At 37.0% G+C, this 23,533-nt stretch overlaps 3 non-coding genes across 3 annotated transcripts; all 3 read right to left on the bottom strand.

The window, feature by feature from the left end:
* Positions 1-2,953: 2,953 nt before the first annotated feature.
* Positions 2,954-3,061, bottom strand: LOC148564950 (small nucleolar RNA R71). Its single transcript, XR_015885457.1, has one exon. It is a non-coding gene; the product is annotated as a small nucleolar RNA R71 (small nucleolar RNA).
* Positions 3,062-11,046: 7,985 nt separating this feature from the next.
* LOC148564949 (small nucleolar RNA R71) lies at positions 11,047-11,154 on the bottom strand. The gene has a single exon (XR_015885474.1). It is a non-coding gene; the product is annotated as a small nucleolar RNA R71 (small nucleolar RNA).
* Positions 11,155-23,221: 12,067 nt separating this feature from the next.
* On the bottom strand, positions 23,222-23,329 carry LOC148564948 (small nucleolar RNA R71). The gene has a single exon (XR_015884768.1). It is a non-coding gene; the product is annotated as a small nucleolar RNA R71 (small nucleolar RNA).
* Between the last annotated feature and the right edge of the window lie 204 nt (positions 23,330-23,533).

The following is a 23,533-nucleotide window of genomic DNA, read 5'->3' as shown; positions in this document are numbered from 1 at the left end:
CTAAACCTTGTCTGTGGTATTCCGAGTAGGATCTGGGAAGGGATGATTGTGACGAGCTTCAAACTTGTGAATGTTGGGTGCAGTGACAATGTGCAAAAGGATAGAGAGATCCTATTCCGACACTAGTGAAAACTGACAGATGATTAGCCGTGCGGTAGCTGTACCTGATATTTTGCATCCGAGACGAAAAATCCGACAGTTGATTAGCCGTGCAGAGATCATACCTGGTATTTTTCATCCGAGAGGATCATACAGCTTGCCATGGAAGGGAGCATGCATGATTGGAAGAAGACAATAGGAAAGAAGAGGTTCAGAAGCAACAAGGCATCTCCAAACGCTTATCTGAAATTCCTACCAATGAATTACATAAGTAACTTTATTTTATTTTATGTTTTATTTATCTTTTAATTATCAAAACTCATAACCATTTGAATCCACCTGACTAAGATTTACAAGATGACCATAGCTTGCTTTAAGCCGACAATCTCTGTGGGATCAACCCTTACTCACATAAGATATTACTTGGATGACCTAGTGTACTTGCTGGTTAGTTGTCCGGAGTTGTGAAAAGTGTGAATCACAATTTTGTGCACCAAGTTTTTGGCGCCGTTGTCGGAGATTGTTCGAGTTTGGACAACTGATGGTTCATCTTGTTGCTTAGATTGGGTAATTTTATTTTATTTTTAAGCTTTTTATTCTTATTTTTGAAAAAAAAAATATAAATAATAAAAAAAAGTTTTCGAAAAAAAATGTTCTTCAGAGTTTTTAAGAATGAATTCTAGATTTTCATGAGATGTGTTGAAGCCTGGCTGGCTATTAAGCCATGTCTAATCTTTTGGACTGAGGTTTCCACTTATCATTGCAGGAGCCTTTGGATTCCTATCTATTTGGCTGTTGTATGTAATGCTCTGCTAAAGCTTGGCTGGCCATTTGGCCATGTCTAATTCTTTTGGACCGAAGCTTTAGACTAACATTGCACGAATCCTGGAATTCTTATTAAAAATTTTGAATTTCTTTATTTTCCTTTTCCAAATTAATTTCGAAAAATATACAAAAAAATTAATAAAATCATAAAAACCAAAAAATTTTATGTTTCTTGTTTGAGTCTTGTGTCAAATTTTAAGTTTGGTATCAATTGCATGTTTTTAATTTTTCTTAAAATTTTTGAAAATTCATCATGTGTTCTTTCTTGATCTTCAAGTTGTTCTTGATGATTTTCTTTGTTTAATCTTGTGATTTTCTTGTTTTGTGTCTTCTCTTGTTTTTCATATGCATTTTCGAATTCGTAGTGTCTAAGCATTAAAAATTTCTAAGTTTGGTGCCTTGCATGTGTTTCTTTTCTTAAAAATTTTCAAAAATATGTTCTTGATGTTCATCATGATCTTCAAAGTGTTCTTGGTGTTCATCTTGACATTCAAAGTGTTCTTGCATGTATTATTTGTTTTGATCTTAAATTTTTATGTCTTGTGTCATTTTGTTGTTTTTCTCTTTCTTCATTAATTCAAAAAAATCAAAAATAATATCTTTTCCTTATTTTACTCATAAATTTCGAAATTTTGGGTTGATTTAGCAAAAAAATTTTAAAATTTAGTTGTTTCTTGTTAGTCAAGTCACAATTTCAATTTAAAGACTTTATCTTTTCAAATCTTTTTCAAAAATCAAATCTTTTTCATTTTTCTTCTTAATATTTTCGAATTTCTTAAATAAATTTTCAAAATCTTTTTCTTATTTTTATTTCATATTTTCAAAAACTTTACTAACAATTAATGTTTTGATTCAAAAATTTCAAGTTTGTTACTTTCCTGTTAAGAAAGGTTCAATCTTTAAATTCTAGAATCATATCTTTTAGTTTCTTGTTAGTCAAGTCATCAACTTTAATTTTCAAAATTAAATCTTTTTAAATTTCTTTTTCAAATATTTTTCAAAATAAATTTCAATCATACCTTTTTTCAAAATTTAATTTCAAAATCTTTTTCTAACTTCTTATCTTTTCAAAATTTATTTTCAATTCTTTTTTAATTAACCACTTGACTTGTTTGTTTTAATTTTAAAAAGTTTACTAATTTTTATCTTTTTCAAAATCACCTAACTACTTTTCTCTCTCATTAATTTCAAAAACTAACTAACAAAGTTTTCAAAAATCTTTTTAATTAATTAATTTATTTAGTTTTCAATTTGCTTTTATTTCTTTTAATATTTTTGAATTCTAACTTAATTAATTAAATAAAAATAAAAATATTTTTCTTCTCCCTCTTCTTAAAATTCGAACCCTCTCCCTCTCTCTGTGTTCGAATTCCTCTTATTTTCTCTCTACCTCATTCTTCTATTCTCTTATTCTTATACTCACATAAAGGAATCTCTATACTGTGACATAGAGGATTCCTCTTCTTTTCTGTTCTCTTCTTTTTCATATGAGCAAAAACAGGGATAAAGATATTCTTGTTGAAACTCATCCTGAACCTGAAAGGACTCTGAAGAGGAAGCTAAGAGAAGCTAAAGCATAACACTCTAGAGAGGACCTTATAGAAATTTTCGAAAAAGAAGAAGACATGGCAGCCGAAAACAACAACAATGGTGGAGATGCTAGGAAGATGCTTGGTGACTTTACTACACCAACTTCTGACTTCTATGGAAGAAGCATCTCAATTCCTGCAATTGGAGCAAACAACTTTGAGCTTAAGCCTCAATTAGTTTCTCTAATGCAGCAGAATTGCAAGTTTTATGGACTTCCATTGGAAGATCCTCATCAGTTCTTAGCTGAATTCTTGCAAATCTGTGACACTGTTAAGACCAATGGGGTTAATCCCGAGGTCTACAGACTTATGCTTTTCCCCTTGCTGTAAGAGACAGAGCTAGGATATGGTTGGACTCATAACCTAAAGAAAGCCTGAACTCTTGGGAAAAGTTAGTCAATGCTTTCTTGGCCAAATTTTTTCCACCTCAAAAGTTGAGCAAGCTTAGAGTGGAAATCCAAATCTTCAGACAGAAGGAAGGTGAATCCCTCTATGAAGCTTGGGAAAGATACAAGCAATTAATCAGAAGTTGTCCTTCTGACATGCTTTCAGAATGGAGCATCTTATGTATATTCTATGATGGTCTGTCTGAATTGTCCAAGATATCATTGGACCACTCTGTTGGTGGATCTCTTCATCTGAAGAAAACACCTACAGAAGCCCAGGAACTCATTGAGATGGTTGTAAATAACTAGTTCATGTACACTTCTGAAAGAAATTCTGTGGATAATGGGATGACTCAGAAGAAAGGAGTTCTTAAGATTGATACTTTGAATGCCATATTGGCTCAGAATAAAATATTGATCTAGCAAGTCAATATGATTTTTCAAAATCTGACTGGAATGCAAGCTGCATCCGGCAGTACTAAAGAAGCCTCCTTTGAAGGAGAAACTTATGACCCTGAGAATCCTGCAATGGAAGAGGTGAATTACATGGGAGAATCCTATGGCAACACCTGTAATCATTCATGGAGAAATCATCCAAATATCTCATGGAAGGATCAACAGAAGCCTCGACAAGGCTTCAATAATAATAATGGTGGGAGAAATAGGTTTGGCAATAGCAAGCCTTTTCCATCATCTTCTGAGCAACAGATAGAGAATTCTAAGCAGAGCCTCTCTGACTTAGCAACCATAGTCTCTGATCTATCTAAGACCACTCTCAGTTTCATGACTAAAACAAGGTCCTCCATCAAATTTGGAGGCACAAGTGGATCAGCTGAGTAAAAGAGTTACTGAAATCCCTCCTAGTACTCTCCCAAGCAATACAAAAGAGAATCCCAAAAGAGAGTGCAAGGCCATAACCATAGAAAAAGTGGCCGAACCTATAGAGGAGGAAGAGGCAGTGATTTCCAATGAGAGAGACCTTGCTGGACGTCCACTGACCACTAAGGAGTTCCATATTGAGGAACCAAGGGAATCTGAGGCTCATGCAGAGACCATAGAGATTCCACTAAACTTACTGTTGCCATTCATGAGCTCTGATGAGTATTTATCCTCTGAAGAGGATGAAGATATTGTTGAAGAGCAAGTTGCTCAGTATCTAGGAGCAATCATGAAGCTGAATGCCAAGTTATTTTGTAATGAGACTTGGCAGGATGAACCTCCATTACTCATTAATGAGCTGAATGCTTTGGTTCAACTAAAATTACCTCAGAAGAAATCGGATCTTGAAAAATTCTTATTCCTTGTACCATAGACACCATGACCTTTGAGAAGGCTCTGTGTGACCTGGGGTCAGGAATAAACCTCATGCCACTCTCTGTAATGGAGCAACTAGGGATCTTTGAGGTACAAGCTGCAAGAATTTCACTAGAGGATGTCTTAGTGAAGGTTGAAGGCCTGTACATCCCTGCTGACTTCATAATCCTAGATACTGGGAAGGATGGGGATGAATCCATCATTCTTGGAAGACCCTTCATAGCCACAGCAAGAGCTGTGATTGATGTGGACAGAGGAGAGTTAGTCCTTCAATTGAATGAGGACTACATTGCGTTTAAGGCTCAAGAATCATCTTCTATAACCATGGAGAGAAAGCATGAAAAGCTTCTCTCAACACAAAGTCAAACAGAGCCCCCACATTCAACTTCTAAGTTTGGTGTTGGGAGGCCAACATTAAAGGTCTGAGTCTCTGTGAAGCTCTCTAAGAGCTCACTGTCAAGCTATTGACATTAAAGAAGCGCTTATTGGGAGGCAAACCAATGTTATTCACTTATATTTATCTTTCATAGACATTTGTTTTCCATTGTTATTTTATGTTTTCTTTAGATTGATGATCATGTGAAGTCATAAAAATAGCTGCAGAAATAAAGCAGAATCAAAAATACCATCAAAAACCGCACACCCTGGAGGACAGGCTTACTGGCGTTTAAACGCCAGTAAGGATAGCAGAATGGGCGTTTAACGCCCAGTCTGGCAGCATTCTAGGCATTAAACACCAAAAATGGTAGGCAGACTGGCGTTTAATGCCAGAAAAGGGTGTCTGGTGTCTGGCTGGCGTTAAACAACAGAATTGGCAGACAGACTGGCGTTTAACGCCAGAAAAGGGTGTCTGGTGGGCGTTAAATGCCAGAAATGTGCATCAACCTGGCGTTTAACACCAGAAAAGGTAGCAGAGTTCATGTTAAACGCCAGAAATCGCACACAGAGGGCGTTTAAACACCAGAAAGGTGCAGGGACCAGAATTCCTTGACACCTCAGGATCTGTGAACCCCATAGGATCCCCACCTACCCCAACTCACTCTCTCTCCTTTTTACACCTTTCCATAACACTCTTCCCCAAAATAACCTCCACCAATTACCTCCATTTCTCCTCCAAACAATCATACAACCCACCTACCCCTACCCATTCAAATTCAAACCATCTCCCTCCCAAACCTAACCCCTCCCTCTCTCTCTCTCTCTCTTACCCTATAAATACCCCTCCTTACCACCTTCAATTTCACACATCATAACCCCCTAAAACCCCCCTTGGCTGAACCATTCACACAACTCCATCTCCTCCTTCTCCTCTTCCTCTAATCCTTTCTTTCTTCTTTTGCTCGAGGACGAGCAAACCATTTAAGTTTGGTGTGGAAAAAAGCTTTGCTTTTTATTTTTCCATAACCATTAGTGGCACCTAAGGGTGGAGAAACCTCTAGGAAGAGGAAAGAGAAGGCAGTTGCTTCAAACTCTGAGTCATGGGAGATGGAGAGATTTATCTCAAAAGCCCATCACTAGAAAGAGGATGGAGCAAACAAGAGAGCCCACTCATGGACCTCAACAAGAGCATGAAGAAGTCCCTCATCAAGAAAACCCTGAGATGCCTCAAGGGATGCATTTCCCTCCACACAACTATTGGGAGCAACTCAACACCTCTTTAGGAGAATTGAGTTCCAACATGGAGCAACTAAGAGTGGAGCACCAAGAGCACTCCATCATCCTCCATGAAATCAGAGAGGACCAAAAGGCCATGAGAGAGGAGTAACAAAGGCAAGGAAGAGATATTGAGAAGCTAAAGCACTCCGTAGGATCTTCAAGAGGAAGAACTAGCCGCCGTCACCAAGGTAGACCCCTTCTTTAATTTCCTTGTTCCTATTTTTCTATTTTTCGGTTTCTATGCTTTACGTTTTGTCTATGTTTTGGCCTTTATTACATGATCATTAGTGTCTAGTGTCTATGTCCTAAAGCTATGAATGTCCTATGAATCCTTCACCTTTCTAAAATGAAAAATGTCTTCTAAAAAAGAAAAAGAAGTACATGAATTTCGAATTCTATCTTGAAAATAGTTTAATTATTTTGATGTGGTGGCAATACTTTTTGTTTTCTGAATGAATACTTGAACAGTGCATATTTTTTATAGTAAAGTTTATGAATGTTAAAATTGTTGGCTCTTGAAAGAATAATGAAAAAAGAGAAATGTTATTGATAATCTGAAAAATCATAAAATTGATTCTTGAAGCAAGAAAAAGCAGTGAAAAGCAAAAGCTTGCAAAAAAAAAGTGAAAAAATAAAGAAAAAAAGAGAAAGAGAAAGAAAAACCAAACAGAAAAAGCCAATAACCCTTTAAACCAAAAGACAAGGGTAAAAAGGATCCAAGGCTTTGAGCATTAATGGATAGGAGGGCCCAAGGGAATAAAATTTTGGCCTAAGCGGCTAAATCAAGCTGTCCCTAACCATGTGCTTGTGGCGTGAAGGTGTTAAGTGAAAATCTTGAGACTGAGCGGTTAAAGTCGTGGTCCAAAGCAAAAAGAGTGTGCTTAAGAGCTCTGGACACCTCTAACTGGGGACTTTAGCAAAGCTGAGTCACAATCTGAAAAGGTTCACCCAGTTATGTGTATGTGGCATTTATGTATCCGGTGGTAATACTGGAAAACAAAATGCTTAGGGTCACAGCCAAGACTCATAAAGTAGCTGTGTTCAAGAATCAACATACTAAACTAGGAGAATCAACAACACTATCTGAAATCTGAGTTCCTTTGGATGCCAATCATTCTGAACTTCAAAGGATAAAGTGAGATGCCAAAACTGTTCAGAAGAAAAAAGCTACTAGTCCCGCTCATCTAATTGAAACTATTCTTCATTGAAATTTTTGAGATTTATTGTATAACTGGTGTTCAAACGCCCACCAAAGACCCTTTTCTAGAGTAAAACGCCAGAACTGGCACCAGAACTGGAGTTAAACGCCCAAACTGGCACCCAAGCTGGCATTTAACTCCAAGAATGTCCTATGCACGTGTAAAGCTCAATGCTCAACCCAAGCACACACCAAGTGGGCCCCGGAAGTGGATTTCTGCACTATCTGCACTTAGTTACTTATTTTCTATAATTGATGAGCGGATAATTTATACGCTTTTTGGCATTGTTTTTACATAGTTTTTAGTATGATTTAGTTAGTTTTTAGTATATTTTTATTATTTTTTAAATAAAATTCATATTTCTGGAATTTACTATGAGTTTGTGTGTTTTTCTGTGATTTCAGGTATTTTCTGGCTGAAATTGAGGGACCTGAGCAAAAATCAGATTCAGAGGTTAGAGAAGGACTGCAGATGTTGTTGGATTCTGACCTCTCTGCATGCAAAGTGGATTTTCTAGAGTTACAGAACTCCAAATGGCGCGCTCTTAATTGCGTTGGAAAGTAGACATCCAGGGCTTTCCAGCAATATATAATAGTCTATAATTTTCCTGAGTTTAGATGACGCAAACTAGCGTTAAATGCCAATTCCATGTTGCATTCTGGAGTTAAACGCCAAAAACAGGTTGCAAAGTGGAGTTAAACGCCAGAAACAGGTTACAAATTGGCGTTCAACTCCAAGAGAAGCCTCTACATGTGTAAAGCTCAATGCTTAGCCCAAGCACACACCAAGTGGGCCCCGGAAGTGGATTTCTGCATCATTTACTCATTTCTGTAAACCCTAGTAACTAGTTTAGCATAAATAGGACTTTTTACTATTGTATTTACATCTTTGGATATCTTGGGATTATCTTTTGATCCTTTGATCATGTTTAGGGGGGCTGGCCATTTGGCCATGCCTGGACCTTATCACTTATGTATTTTCAACGGTAGAGTTTCTACACACCATAGATTAAGGTGTGGAGCTCTGCTGTTCCTCACAGATTAATGCAAAGTACTACTGTTTTTCTATTCAATTCAAGCTTATTCCTATTCTAAGATATCCATTCTCACCTATGAACGCGTGCCTGACAAACCCTTCCGTTCTACATGCAAACAAGCTAGAATGAGTATCTCTTAGATATCTAATACAGAGGACCGAGTCCGAGATATTAGAATCTTCGTGGTATAAGTTAGAACCTATGGATGGCCATTCTTGAGATCCGGAAGGTCTAAACCTTGTCTGTGGTATTCCGAGTAGGATCTGAGAAGGGATGGCTGTGACGAGCTTCAAACTCGGGAGTGCTGGGCGTAGTGACAGACACAAAAGGATATTAAATCCTATTCCAGTATGATCGAGAACCGATAGATGATTAGCCATGCAGTGACAGCGCATTAGACCATTTTCACAGAGAGGATAGGATGTAGCCATTGACAACGGTGATGCCCTACATAAAGCTTGCCATGGAAGGGAGTAGGAATGATTGGATGAAGACAGCAGGAAAGCAGAGGTTCAGGAGGAACGAAAGCATCTCTATACGCTTATCTGAAATTCTCACCAATGAATTACATAAGTATCTCTATCCTAGTTTACATTTTAATTATTTTTTACTATCAATTCACCATAACCATTTGAATCCGCCTGACTGAGATTTACAAGGTGACCATAGCTTGCTTCAGGCCGACAATCTCCGTGGGATCGACCCTTACTCATGTAAGGTTTATTACTTGGACGACCCAGTGCACTTGCTGGTTAGTTGTGCGAAGTTGTGATAAAGAGTTGAGATTACAATTGTGCGTACCAAGTTGTTGGCGCCATTGATGATCACAATTTCGTGCACCAAGTTTTTGGCGCCGTTGCCGGGGATTGTTCGAGTTTGGACAACTGACGGTTCATCTTGTTGCTCAGATTAGGTAATTTTATTTTATTTTTAAGCTTTTTTATTTCTTATTTTCGAAAATAATACAAAAAAAATTTCTTCTTTTTCATTTTTCCAAAATAATTTTCGAAAGATCCAAAAAAATTATAAAATCATAAAATCAAAAAAATTTTTGTGTTTCTTGTTTGAGTCTAGAGTCAAGTTTTAAGTTTAGTGTCAATTGCATCTTTTTAATTTTCTAAAAAAAATTATTTTCGAAAATTTCATGCATTGCATTCTTCATGATCTTCAAGTTGTTCTTGGCGAGTCTTCTTGCTTGATCTTCATATTTTCTTGTTTTGTGTCTTTTCTTGTTTTTCATATGCATTCTTGAAACATTAATGTCTAAAGAATAAAAATTTTTAAGTTTGGTGTCTTGCATGTTTTCTTTTCTTGAAAGTTTTTTCAAAAATAAGTTCTTGGTGTTCATCTTGACATTCAAAGTGTTCTTGGTGTTCATCTTTGCATTCAAAGTGTTCTTGCATATTTTTCTTGTTTTGATTCATAATTTTCATGTTTTGAGTCTTTTTGATGTTTTTCTCTTTCATCATTAAAAATTCAAAAATAAAAAAATATCTTTCTCTTTTTCTTCTCATCAAATTCAAAAATTTGAGTTGACTTTTTCAAAAATTTTTAAAATTTAGTTGTTTCTTATGAGTCAAATCAAATTTTCAATTTAAAAAATTCTGTCTTTTTCAAATCTTTTTCAAAAATCAAATCTTTTTCAATTTTTCTTTCATATTTTCGAAAATTTCAAATTAATTTTCAAAATTTTTTTCTTATTTTTATTCCATATTTTCGAATTCAATGCTAACAATTAATGTGATTGATTCAAAAATATTAAGTTTGTTACTTGCCTAATAAGAAAGGTTCAGTCTTTAAATTTTAAAATCAAATCTTTTTGTTTCTTGTTAGTCAAGTAATCAACTTTAATTTTCAAAATCAAATCTTTTTAAAAAAAATTTTTCAAATCTTTTTCAAATCAAATTTCAATCACATCTTTTTCAAAATTTAATTTTAAAATCTTTTCTAACTTTTTATCTTTTCAAATTTAATTTTCAAATCATTTTCAATTAACCATTTTACTTTTTATTTGATTCTTATCTTTTTCAAAACTACCTAACTAACTCCCTCTCTAATTTTCGAAAATCCCTTCCCTCTTTCTCAAATTTCCTTTTTAATTAACTAATTGTTTTAATTTCAATTTAATTTTATTTCAATTTTAATTTTCGAATTTTAACTTTAATTTTAAAATATTTTTATTTTATTTTATTTAAATTTTCGAATTCTTCTCTTCCTCACCTCCTTCTATTTATTTATTCATCTACTAACACTTCTCCTCCACCCAAAAATTTGAACCCCATCCCCCTCTCTGTGTTCGAATTTTTCCTCTTCTCCTTCTTACATTCTTCTCTTCTTATACTTGCATAAGGAATCTCTATACTGTGACATAGAGGATTCTATATTTTCTTTTGTGTTCTCCTCTTTTTCATATGAGCGGGAACAAGGATAAGAACATTCTTGTTGAAGCTGATCCTGAACCTGAAAAAACTCTGAAGAGGAAGCTAAGGGAAGCTAAAGCTTAACTCTCTGGAGAAAATCTGATGGAAATTTTCGAAAAGGAAGGAGACATGGCCGAAAATAATAACAATGCAAGGAAGATGCTTGGTGACTTTACTGCACCAAATTCCAATTTACATGGAAGAAGCATCTCAATCCCTGCCATTGGAGAAAACAATTTTGAGCTTAAACCTCAATTAGTTTCTCTGATGCAACAGAACTGCAAGTTTCATGGACTTCCATCCGAAGATCCTTTTCAGTTCTTAACTGAATTCTTGCATATCTGTGATACTGTTAAGACCAATGGGGTTAATCCCGAGGTCTACATGCTTCTACTTTTCCCGTTTGCTGTAAGAGACAGAGCTAGAGTATGGTTGGACTCTCAACCTAAAGATAGCCTGAACTCTTGGGATAAGCTGGTCACAGCTTTCTTAGCCAAGTTCTTTCCTCCTCAAAAGCTTAGCAAGCTTAGAGTGGATGTTCAAACCTTCAAACAAAAAGAAGGTGAGTCCCTCTATGAAGCTTGGGAGAGATACAAGGAACTGACCAAAAAGTGTCCTTCTGACATGCTTTCAGAATGGACCATCCTGGATATATTCTATGATGGTCTGTCTGAGCTATCAAAGATGTCATTGGACCACTCTGCAGGTGAATCCATTCACCTTAAGAAAATGCCTGCAGAAGCTCAAGAACTCATTGACATGGTTGCAAATAACCAGTTCATGTATACTTCTGAAAGGAATCCTGTGAGTAATGGGACGCCTATAAGGAAGGGAGTTCTTGAAATTGATATTCTGAATGCCATATTGGCTCAGAACAAAATATTGACTCAGCAAGTCAATATGATCTCTCAGAGTCTGAATGGATTGAAGGAATCATCCAACAATACTATAGAGGCATTTTCTGAAGAAGAAGCTTATGATCTTGAGAACCCTACAATAGCAGAGGTGAATTACATGGGTGAACCCTATGGAAACACCTATAATCCCTCATGGAGGGATCATCCAAATTTCTCATAGAAGGATCAACAAAAGCCTCAACAAGGCTTTAATAATGGTGGAAGAAACAGGTTTAGCAATAGCAAGCCTTTTCCATCATCCACTCAGCAACAAACAGAGAATTCTGAGCAGAATCCATCTAGCTTAGCAAATATAGTCTCTGATCTATCTAAGGCCACTTTAAGTTTCATGAATGAAACAAGGTCCTCCATTAGAAATTTGGAGGCACAAGTGGGCCAGCTGAGTAAAAGAGTCACTGAAACTCCTCCTAGTACTCTCCCAAGGAATACAGAAGAGAATCCAAAAAGAGAGTGCAAGGCCATTGATTTAACCATCATGGCCGAACTTACAAGGGAGGGAGAGGACGTGAATCCCAGTGAGGAAAACTTCCTAGGACGTCCAGTGATCAACAAGGAGTTTTCCTCTGTGGAACCAAAGGAATCTGAGGCTCATCTAGAGACCATAGAGATTCCATTGAACCTCCTTATGCCATTCATGAACTCTGATGAATATTCTTCTTCTGAAGAGAATGAAGATGTCACTAAAGAGCAAGTTGCCAAGTACCTTGGTGCAATCATAAAGCTGAATGCCAAGTTATTTGGTAATGAGACTTGGAAAGATGACCTCCCTTGCTTATCAATGAACTGAGTGATCTGGATCAACTGACATTGCCTCAGAAGAAACAAGATCCTGGAAAGTTCTTAATACCTTGTACCATAGGCACCATGGCCTTTGAGAAGGCTCTATGTGACCTTGGATTAGGGATAAACCTCATGCCACTCTCTGTAATGGAGAAATTGGGAATCTTTGAGGTGCAAGCTGCCAGAATCTCATTAGAGATGGCAGACAACTCAAGAAAATAGGCTTATGGACAAGTAGAGGACATGCTAGTAAAGGTTAAAGGCCTTTACATCCCTGCTGATTTCATAATCCTAGACACTGGGAAGGATGAGGATGAATCCATCATCCTTGGAATACCCTTCCTAGCCACAGCAAGAGCTGTGATTGATGTGGATAGAGGAGAATTGATCCTTCAACTGAATGAGGACAACCATGTGTTTAAAACTTAAGGATCTCCTTCTGTAACCATGGAGAGGAAGCATGAAAAGCTTCTCTCACTGCAGAGTCAACCAAAGCTCCCAAAGTCAAACTCTAAGTTTGGTGTTGGGAGGCCACAACCAAACTCTAAGTTTGGTGTTGAACCCCCACATTCAAACCCTAAGTTTGGTGTTAGGAAGTTCCAGCAATGCTCTGAACATCTGTGAGGCTCCATGAGAGCTCACTGTCAAGCTATTGACATTAAAAAAGCACTTGTTGGGAGGCAACCCAATGTTATCTAATTATATTTATTTATTTTCTATTGTTATTTCGTGTTTTATTAGGTTCATGATCATGTGGAGTCATAAAAACTACTGAAAAAAATAAAAAACAGAATGAAAAATAGCATTAAGAATAGCACACCCTGGAGGAGAGGCATGCTGGCGTTTAATGCCAGAAACAAGCACCAAGCTGGCGTTTAATGCCAGAACCAAGCATCTACCTGGCGTTAAATGCCAGAAACAAGCTGTATTTGGGCGTTTAATGCCAGAAACAGGCAACAGTCTGGCGTTAAATGCCAGGAGTGCATAGCAAGGGCGTTTCACACGCCTAATTGGGGCAGGGATGTTAAGTCCTTGACCCCACTTGATCTGTGGACCCCACAGGATCCCCACTTTTCTTCTCTCCTCTTCACACATTTTCATAACTCTCTTTCCCAAATACCCTTCACCAATCAACTCAATCACTCTTCTCCATCACCTCTTCACCACTCACATCCATCCTCTCTTCCCCCATCTCCTCCATTTTCTTCTTCTTCTACTACTTTCTTTCTTCTTTTGCTCGGGGACGAGCAAACATTTTAAGTTTGGTGTGGTAAAAGCATAGCTTTTTGTTTTTCCATAACCATTTATGGCACCTAAGGCCAGAGACACCTCATTGAAGAGGACAAGCCCATCACTAAGAAAAGGATGGAGAAAACAAGAGATCATGGACCTCAACATGAGCATGAGGAAATTCCTCACCATGAAATCCCTGAGATGCCTCAGGGGATGCACTTTCCTCCACAAAACTATTGGGAGCAAATCAACACTTCCCTAGGAGAATTAAGCTCCAACATGGGACAACTAAGGGTGGAGCATCAAGAGCACTCCATCATCCTCCATGAAATTAGAGAAGATCAAAGAGCTATGAGGGAGGAGCAAGAAAGACAAGGAAGAGACATAGAGGAGCTCAAGAGCACCATTGGTTCTTCAAGGAGAGGAAGACGCCACCCTCACTAAGGTGGACTCATTCCTTAATCTCCTTGTCTATTTATTTTCTGTTTTTCAGTTTTTGAGCCTTATGTGTTATTTATGTTTGTGCCTTTACTACATGATCATTAGTGTCTAATTGTCTATGCCTTAAAGTTATAAATATGAATCCATCACCTCTCTTGAATGAAAAATGTTTTAATTACAAAAGAACAAGAAGTACATGGTTTCGAATTCATCCCTAAAACTAGTTTAATTATTTTGATGTGGTGGCAACACTTTTTGTTTTCTGAATGAATGCTTGAACAATGCATATGTCTTTTGAAGTTGTTGTTTATGAATGTTAAATATATTGGCTCTTGAAAGAATGGTGTAAAAAGAGAAATGTTATTTGATAATATGAAAAATCATAAAAATGATTCTTGAAGCGAGAAAAAGCAGTGAATACAAAAGCTTGCAGAGAAAAAAAGAAAAAAAGAAAAATGGCGAAAAAAAAGAAGAAAAAGAAAAAGCAACCAGAAAAAGCCAAAAGCTCTTTAAACCAAAAGGCAAGAGCAAAAAGCCAATAGCCCTTAAAACCAAAAGGCAAGGGTAATAAAAAGGATCCAAGGCTTTGAGCATCAGTGGATAGGAGGGCCTAAAGGAATAAAATCCTGGCCTAAGCGGCTAAACCAAGCTGTCCCTAACCATGTGCTTGTGGCGTGAAGGTGTCAAGTGAAAACTTGAGACTGAGCAGTTAAAGTCGAGGTCCAAAGCAAAAAGAAGAGTGTGCTTAAGAACCTTGGACACCTCTAATTGGGGACTTTAGCAAAGCTGAGTCACAATCTGAAAAGGTTCACCCAGATATGTGTCTGTGGTATTTATGTATCCGGTGGTAATACTGGAAAACAAAGTGCTTAGGGCCACGGCCAAGACTCATAAAGTAGCTGTGTTCAAGAATCAACATACTAAACTAGGAGAATCAATAACACTATCTGAATTCTATGTTCCTATAGATGCCAATCATTCTGAACTTCAATGGACAAAGTGAGATGCCAAAACTATTCAAGAGGCAAAAAGCTACAAGTCCCGCTCATCTAATTGGAGCTAAGTTTCATTGATATTTTAGAATTTATAGTATATTCTCTTCTTTTTATCCTATTTGATTTTCAGTTGCTTGGGGACAAGCAACAATTTAAGTTTGGTATTGTGATGAGCGGATAATTTATACGCTTTTTGGCATTGTTTTTACATAATTTTTAGTATGATTTAGTTAGTTTTTAGTATATTTTTATTAGTTTTTAATTAAAATTCACATTTTTAGACTTTAATATGAGTTTGTGTGTTTTTTTGTAATTTCAGGTATTTTCTGGCTGAAATTGAGGGACCTGGGCAAAAATCAGATTCAGAGGTTAAAGAAGGACTGCAGATGCTGTTGGATTCTGACCTCCCTGCACTCAAAGTAGATTTTCTGGAGCTACAGAACTTCAAATGGCGCGCTCTCAATTGTGTTGGAAAGTATACATCCAGGGCTTTCCAGAAATATATAATAGTTCATACTTTGCCCGAGTTTAGACGACGCAAACTGGCGTTGAATTCCAATTCCATGCTGCATTCTGGAGTTAAACACCAGAAACAGGTTGCAAAGTGGAGTTAAACGCCAGAAACAGGTTACAAACTGGCGTTCAACTCCAAGAGAAGCCTCTACATGTGTAAAGCTCAATGCTCAGCCCAAGCACACACCAAGTGTGCCCCGGAAGTGGATTTCTGCATCATTTACTCATTTCTGTAAACCCTAGTAACTAGTTTAGCATAAATAGGACTTTTTACTATTGTATTTACATCTTTGGATATCTTGGGATTATCTTTTGATCCTTTGATCATGTTTAGGGGGGCTGGCCATGCCTGGACCTTATCACTTATGTATTTTCAACGGTAGAGTTTCTACACACCATAGATTAAGGTGTGGAGCTCTGCTGTTCCTCACAGATTAATGCAAAGTACTACTATTTTTCTATTCAATTCAAGCTTATTCCTATTCTAAGATATCCATTCGCACCCAAGAACATGATGAATGTGATGATTATGTGACGCTCATCATCATTCTCACCTATGAACGCGTGCCTGACAAACACTTCCGTTCTACATGCAAACAAGCTAGAATGAGTATCTCTTAGATATCTAATACAGAGGACCAAGTCCAAGATATTAGAATCTTCGTGGTATAAGTTAGAACCCATGGATGGCCATTCTTGAGATCCGGAAGGTCTAAACCTTGTCTGTGGTATTTCGAGTAGGATCTGGGAAGGGATGGCTGTGACGAGCTTCAAATTCGCGAGTGCTGGGCGTAGTGACAGATGCAAAAGGATAGTAAATCCTATTCCAGTATGATCGAGAACCGACAGATGATTAGCGATGCAGTGACAGCGCATTGGACCATTTTCACAGAGAGGATGGGATGTAGCCATTGACAACGGTGATGCCCTACATAAAGCTTGCCATGGAATGGAGTAGGAATGATTGGATGAAGACAGCAGGAAAGCAGAGGTTCAGGAGGAACGAAAGCATCTCTATACGCTTATCTGAAATTCTCACCAATGAATTACATAAGTTTCTCTATCCTAGTTTACATTTTAATTATGTTTTTACTATCAATTCACCATAAACATTTGAATCCGCCTGACTGAGATTTACAAGGTGACCATAGCTTGCTTCAGGCCGACAATCTCCGTGGGATCGACCTTTACTCACGTAAGGTTTATTACTTGGACGACTCAGTACACTTGCTGGTTAGTTGTACGAAGTTGTGATAAAGAGTTGAGATTACAATTGTGCGTACCAAGTTGTTGGCGCCATTGATGATCACAATTTCGTGCACCAATAATCCCTAGTAACTAGTTTAGTATAAATAGCACTTTTTACTATTGTATTCACATAGAGCTTATGCCATTTTTCACATTTGGAGGCTGGCCACACGGCCATGCCTAGACCTTTTTTTCTTATGTATTTTTTAATGGTGGAGTTTCTATACCTCATAGATTAAGGTGCGGAGCTCTGCTGTTCTTCATAAATTAATGCAAGTACTATTGTTTCTCTTTCAATTCACGCTTACTTCTTCTCCAAGATATACTCTCGTACTTAATTCAGTTAAGTCAGAATGAAGGGTTGACCTGTGACAGTCACCCACTATCTTCGTTACTCGCTTAGCCAAGATCCGCGTGCCTGACAACCACAAAGTGGTCTAAACCTTGTCTGTGGTATTCCAAGTAGGATTTGGGAAGGGATGACTGTGACGAGCTTCAAACTTGTGAATGTTGGGCTCAGTGACAGTGTGCAAAAGGATAGGGAGATCCTATTTCAATTCTAGTGAGAATCGACAGATGATTAGCCGTGCGGTAGCTGTACCTGGTATGTTTCATCCGAGACGAGAAATCCGACAGTTGATTAGCCGTGCAGAGATCGTACCTGGTATTTTTCATCTGAGAGGATCATACAGCTTGCCATGGAAGGGAGCACGCATGATTGGAAGAAGACAATAGGAAAGCAGAAGTTCAGAAGCAATAAGGCCTCTCCAAACGCTTATCTGAAATTCCTACCAATGAATTACATAAGTAACTTTATTTTATTTTATGTTTTATTTATCTTTTAATTATCAAAACTCATAACCATTTGAATTCGCCTGACTAAGATTTACAAGATGACCATAGCTTGCTTCAAGCCGACAATCTCCGTGGGATCGACCCTTACTTACATAAGGTATTACTTGGACAACCCAATGCACTTGCTGGTTAGTTGTGCGGAGTTGTGAAAAGTGTGAATCACAATTTCATGTACCAAGCCCCTTCCACCCCATCTCAAGTATGCTTACCTTGAGGATAATCAGAAGCTCTCAGTTATTATTGCAAGGTAACTCACTTCCCAACAGGAGGAGCAACTGCTAAGTGTGCTGAGAAGACACAAGAAAGCAATTGGGTGAAGCTTGGCGGATATAGTAGGCATCAGCCCTCAAGTTTGTGAGCACCGGATATTTTTAGAAGAGGGAGCAAGGCTTGTTCGTCAACCTCAAAGGCAGCTAAACCCCACCATCTTAGAAGTTGTCAAGAAGGAAGTGACCAGACTGCATGAAGCTGACATCGTCTACCCCATCCTAGATAGTGAATGGGTTAGCCCAGTACAAATGGTGCCCAAGAAGTCTGGAGTCACAACAATGAAGAATGAGCATGGAGAGCTCCTGACAACTAGAGTGCTGAACTTTTGGAGGGTATGCATTGATTACAGGCGCCTCAATCATGCTACTCGCAAGGATCACTACCCTATGTCGTTCATCGATCAGATGCTTGATCGCCTGTCAGGTAAATCACACTACTATTTTTTAGATGGTTACACTGACTATTTTCAAATTCATATAGCTCCTAAAGATCAGGAGAAGACTACTTTTACATGTCCCTATGGAACGTATGCATACAAGAGGATGTCTTTTGGCTTATGTAATGCACTGGCTATTTTCCAAAGATGCATGATGAGTATTATCTGAGATCTTATTGAGAGCTGTATGGAAGTTATTGAGAGCTGTATGGAAGTTTTCATGGATGACTTTAGTGTGTATGGTGATTCATTTAACCTTTGCTTGGATAGTTTAGCTAAAGTATTAGACAGGTGTGTTAGTTCAAACCTTGTATTAAATTTTGAAAAATGTCATTTTATGGTAAAAACAAGGTATTGTTCTAGGACATGTTGTTTCTAATACTAGTATTTCTGTAGATCCATCAAAGGAAGATGTCATTTCTAGTTTACCTTACCCCTCTTCCATGAGGGAAGTCCGTTCATTCCTTGGTCATGCAGGTTTCTACCAGAGATTTATCTAGGACTTCAGTAAGGTAGCATTGCCTTTATCCAGACTGCTGCAGAATGATGTTAAGTTCGAGCTGAGTGAGGACTGCATGGAAGCGTTTGATAAGCTAAAGATCGCCTTGACTCAAGCTCCAATTGTGAGAGGACCAGACTGGAGCCAGCCATTTGTGATTATGTGTGATGCCTCCAACTATTCAGTAGGAGCGGCACTGGCTCAGCGCGAAGGTAAGGATCCCTTTATAATTGCTTATGCTTCTAAGACCTTAGACGCTACTCAGTCTAATTATACTACCACTGAAAAAGAGCTTCTGGCTATTGTTTTTGCTCTGGATAAATTCCGAGCCTACTTACTTGGTACTAAGGTGGTAGTATACTCAGACTATGCAGCTCTAAAATATTTATTAGCTAAAAAAGAGTCCAAACCAAGGTTAATACGTTGGATATTATTGCTGCAAGAATTTGATTTAGAAATCAAAGATAGGAGTGGTTCCTAGAATTTGGTGGCAGACCACTTGAGTCACCTAGAGCACATTAAGAGTGACTCCACTCCTATCAATGATGCTTTTCCATTTGATAGCTTGCATGCAATATCTGAGGTAGTTCCTTGGTATGCACCTATAGCTAATTATTTAGTTAGTCATACCTTCCCTCCTAATTTTACTAAGCACCAAAGGGACAAGCTGAAAAGCAAGTCCAAATATTATATATGGGATGACCCATATTTATGGAGGTAGGGTACTGACTAGATAATTAGAAGGTGTGTGCCTCAATCAGAATTCCAGTCAATTTTAGAGGCCTGCCACTCCTCTGATAGTGGTGGACATTTTAGCCCTCAAAGGACAGCTAGAAAAATTTTAGACTGTGGATTCTGGTGGCCCACTCTTTTTAAGGATACTAATGCCTTCTGTAGATCTTGTTCCCCGTGCCAAAGGTTTGGAAATATATCCAAGAGGGATAAGATGCCTGATGAGCGGATAATTTATACGCTTTTTGGCACTGTTTTTACATAGTTTTCAGTATGATTTAGTTAGTTTTTAATATATTTTTATTAGTTTTTAAATAAAAATCACATTTATAGAATTTACTAGGGGGTTTATGTGTTTTTCTGTGATTTCAGGTATTTTCTGGCTGAAATTGAGGGACTTGAGCAAAAATCAGATTCAGAGGTTGAAGAAGGACTGCAGATGCTGTTGGATTCTGACCTCCCTGCACTCAAAGTAGATTTTCTGGAGCTACAGAATCCCAAATGGCGTGCTCTCGATTGAGTTGGAAAATAGACATCCAGGGCTTTCCAGCAATATATAATAGTCCATACTTTTCTCGAGTTTAGATGACGCAAACTGGTGTTCAACGCCAGCTTCCTTCCCTATTCTTGAGTTAAACGCCAGAAACAGGTTGCAAAGTGGAGTTAAACGCCAGAAACAGGTTACTCCGGTTCCCCTCTGGGGACGAGACCAATGAACTCCATTATCACTTATGTATTTTCAACGGTAGAGTTTCTACACACCATAGATTAAGGTGTGGAGCTCTGCTGTTCTTCATGAATTAATGCAAAGTACTATTGTTTTTCTATTCAATTCAAGCTTATTCCTATTCTAAGATGTTCATTCGCACCCAAGAACATGATGAATGTGATGATTATGTGACGCTCATCATCATTCTCACTTACGAACGCGTGCCTGACAAACACTTCCGTTCTGCATGCAAACAAGCTAGAATGAATATCTCTTAGATATCTAATACAGAGGACCGAGTCCGAGATATTAGAATCTTTGTGGCATAAGTTAGAACCCATGGACGGCCATTCCTAAGATCCAGAAAGTCTAAACCTTGTCTGTGGTATTCCGAGTAGGATCTGGGAAGGGATGGTTGTGACGAGCTTCAAACTCACGAGTGCTGGGCGTAGTGACAGACGCAAAAGGATAGTAAATCCTATTCTAGTATGACCGAGAACTGACAGATGATTAGCCATGCAGTGACAGCGCATTGGACCATTTTCACAGAGAGGACGGGATGTAGCCATTGACAACGGTGATGCCCAACATACAGCTTGCTATGGAAAGGAGTATGAAGGATTGGATGAAGACAGCAGGAAAGCAGAGGTTCAGGAGGAACGAAAGCATCTCTATACGCTTATCTGAAATTCTCACCAATGAATTACATAAGTATCTCTATCTTTATATTGTGTTTTATTTATCTTTTAATTATTAAATCTCCATAATCAATTGAATCCGCTTGACTGAGATTTACAAGGTGACCATAGCTTGCTTCAAGCTGATAATCTCCGTGGGATCGACCCTTACTCACGTAAGGTTTATTACTTGGACGACCCAGTGCACTTGCTGGTTAGTTGTGCGGAGTTGTGACAAAGTGTGATTCACGTTTAAGAGCACCAAGTCTTTGGGAGCCATTGTTGATGATCGCAATTTCGTGCACCAAGTTTTTGGCGCCGTTGCCGGGGATTGTTCGAGTTTGGACAACTGACAGCTCATCTTGTTGCTCAGATTAGGTAATTTTATTTTATTTTTAAGCTTTTTATTTCTTATTTTCGAAAATAATACAAAAAAAATTTCTTTTTCATTTTTCCCAAAATAATTTTTGAAAAAACCAAAAAATTCTTATAAAATCATACAAAACCAAAAATTTTATGTTTCTTGTTTGAGTCTAGTGTCAATTTGTAAGTTTGGTGTCAATTGCATCTTTTTAATTTTTCTTAAAATATTCGAAAAATTCATGCACATGTTCTTCATGATCTTCAAGTTGTTCTTGATGATTTTCTATGTTTGATCTTTAATTTTTCTTGTTTTTCATATGCATTTTCAATTTGTTAGTGTCTAAAGTTTGAAAATTTCTAAGTTGGGTGTCTTGCATGTTTTTCTTTTCTTAAAAATTTTTAAAAATAAGTTCTTGCTGTTCATCTTGACATTCAAAGTGTTCTTGGTGTTCATCTTGACATTCAAAGTATTTTTGCATGCATTAGTTGTTTTGATTCATGATTTTCATGTTTTGTTTCATTTTTACTGTTTAAAAAAAAGAAAAAAAGAGAAAAACAACAAAAAGACAACTTTTTTTCTCTTTCATCATTAAAAATTCAAAAATAAAAAAAAATATCTTTCCCTTTTTCTTCTCATAAAATTCGAATATTTGAGTTGACTTTTTCAAAAATTTTTAAAATCTAGTTATTTCTTATGAGTTAAATCAAATTTTCAATTTAAAAAAATTCTATCTTTTTCAAATATTTTTCAAAAATCAAATCGTTTTCATTTTTTTCTTTCATATTTTCGAAAACTTTATGATTGATTTTCAAAATCTTTTTCTTATTTCTAATTCATATTTTCGAAATTAATGCTAACAATTAATGTGATTGATTCAAAATTTTTAAGTTTGTTACTTGCCTATCAAGAAAGGTTCAATCTTTAAATTTTAAAGTCATATCTTTTTGTTTCTTGTTAGTCAAGTAATCAACTTTATTTTTCAAAATCAAATCTTTTTAAATTTCTTTTTCAAATCTTTTTCAAAATAAATTTCAATCACATCTTTCTCAAAATTAATTTCAAAATCTTTTCTAACTTCTTTTCTAACTTCTTATCTTTTCAAAAATTGATTTTCAAATCTTTTTCAATTAACTACTTGACTTTTTGTTTGATTTTAAAAGTTTTCTATTTCAATAATATCTTTTTCAAAACTCCTAACTACTTTTCTCTCTCCAATTTTCGAAAATCACTAACTTTTTTTTCAAAATTCTTTTTAAATTAACTAATTGTATTAAATTTCAATTTTATTTTATTTCTTTTCAAATTCTAATTAATTAATTTAATAAAAACAAAAATATTTTCCTTTTATTTTAATTTGAAATTCGAATTTTTCATCTTCTCTCTTCTCCATTCTACTCTCCTATTCTTCTCCTCTTCTACTCACATAAAGGAATCTCTATACTGTGACATAGAGGATTCCTCTTCTTGTTGTTCTCTTCTTCTTTTTTTATGAGCAGGAACAGGGATAAAGACATTCTTATTGAAGTTGATCCTGAACCTGAAAGGACTCTAAAGAGGAAGCTAAGAGAAACTAAAATACAACATTCTGAAGAGGACTTTTCTGAAATTTTCAAAAAAGAAGTTGAGATGGCCAAAACCAATAGCAATGGTGGAGGTGCAAGGAAGATGCTTGGTGACTTTACTGCACCAAATTCCAACTTACATGGCAGAAACATCTCAATCCCTGCCATTGGAGCAAACAATTTTGAGCTAAAGCCTCAACTAGTTTCTCTGATGCAACAGAATTGTAAGTTTCATGGACTTCCATCAGAAGATCCTTTTCAGTTCTTAACCGAATTCTTGCAAATCTGTGATACTGTTAAGACCAATGGGGTTGACTCCGAGGTCTACAGGCTTATACTTTTCCCGTTTGCTGTAAGAGACAGAGCTAGAATATGGTTGGATTCTCACACCTAAGATAGCATGAACTCTTGGGATAAGCTGGTCACGGCTTTCTTAGCCAAGTTCTTTCCTCCTCAAAAGCTTAGTAAGCTTAGGGTGGATGTTCAAACCTTCAGACAGAAAGAAGGTGAATCCCTCTATGAAGCTTGGGAGAGATACAAGCAACTGACCAAAAAGTGTCCTTCTGACATGCTTTCAGAATGGACCATCCTGAATATATTCTATGATGGTCTGTCTGAATTATCTAAGATGTTATTGGACCATTCTGCAGGTGGATCCATTCACCTAAAGAAAATTCCTGCAGAAGCTCAGGAACTCATTGACATGGTTGCAAATAACCAATTCATGTATACTTCTGAAAGGAATACTGTGAGTAATGGGATGCCTCTCAGAGGAAGG

Source organism: Arachis ipaensis, chromosome B5, assembly GCF_059453495.1.
Source record: "Arachis ipaensis isolate K30076 ecotype BB chromosome B5, ASM5945349v1, whole genome shotgun sequence".
In the NCBI taxonomy this organism is placed as follows: Eukaryota; Viridiplantae; Streptophyta; class Magnoliopsida; order Fabales; family Fabaceae; genus Arachis; species Arachis ipaensis.
This window is presented reverse-complemented; position numbering and strand designations above follow the sequence as displayed.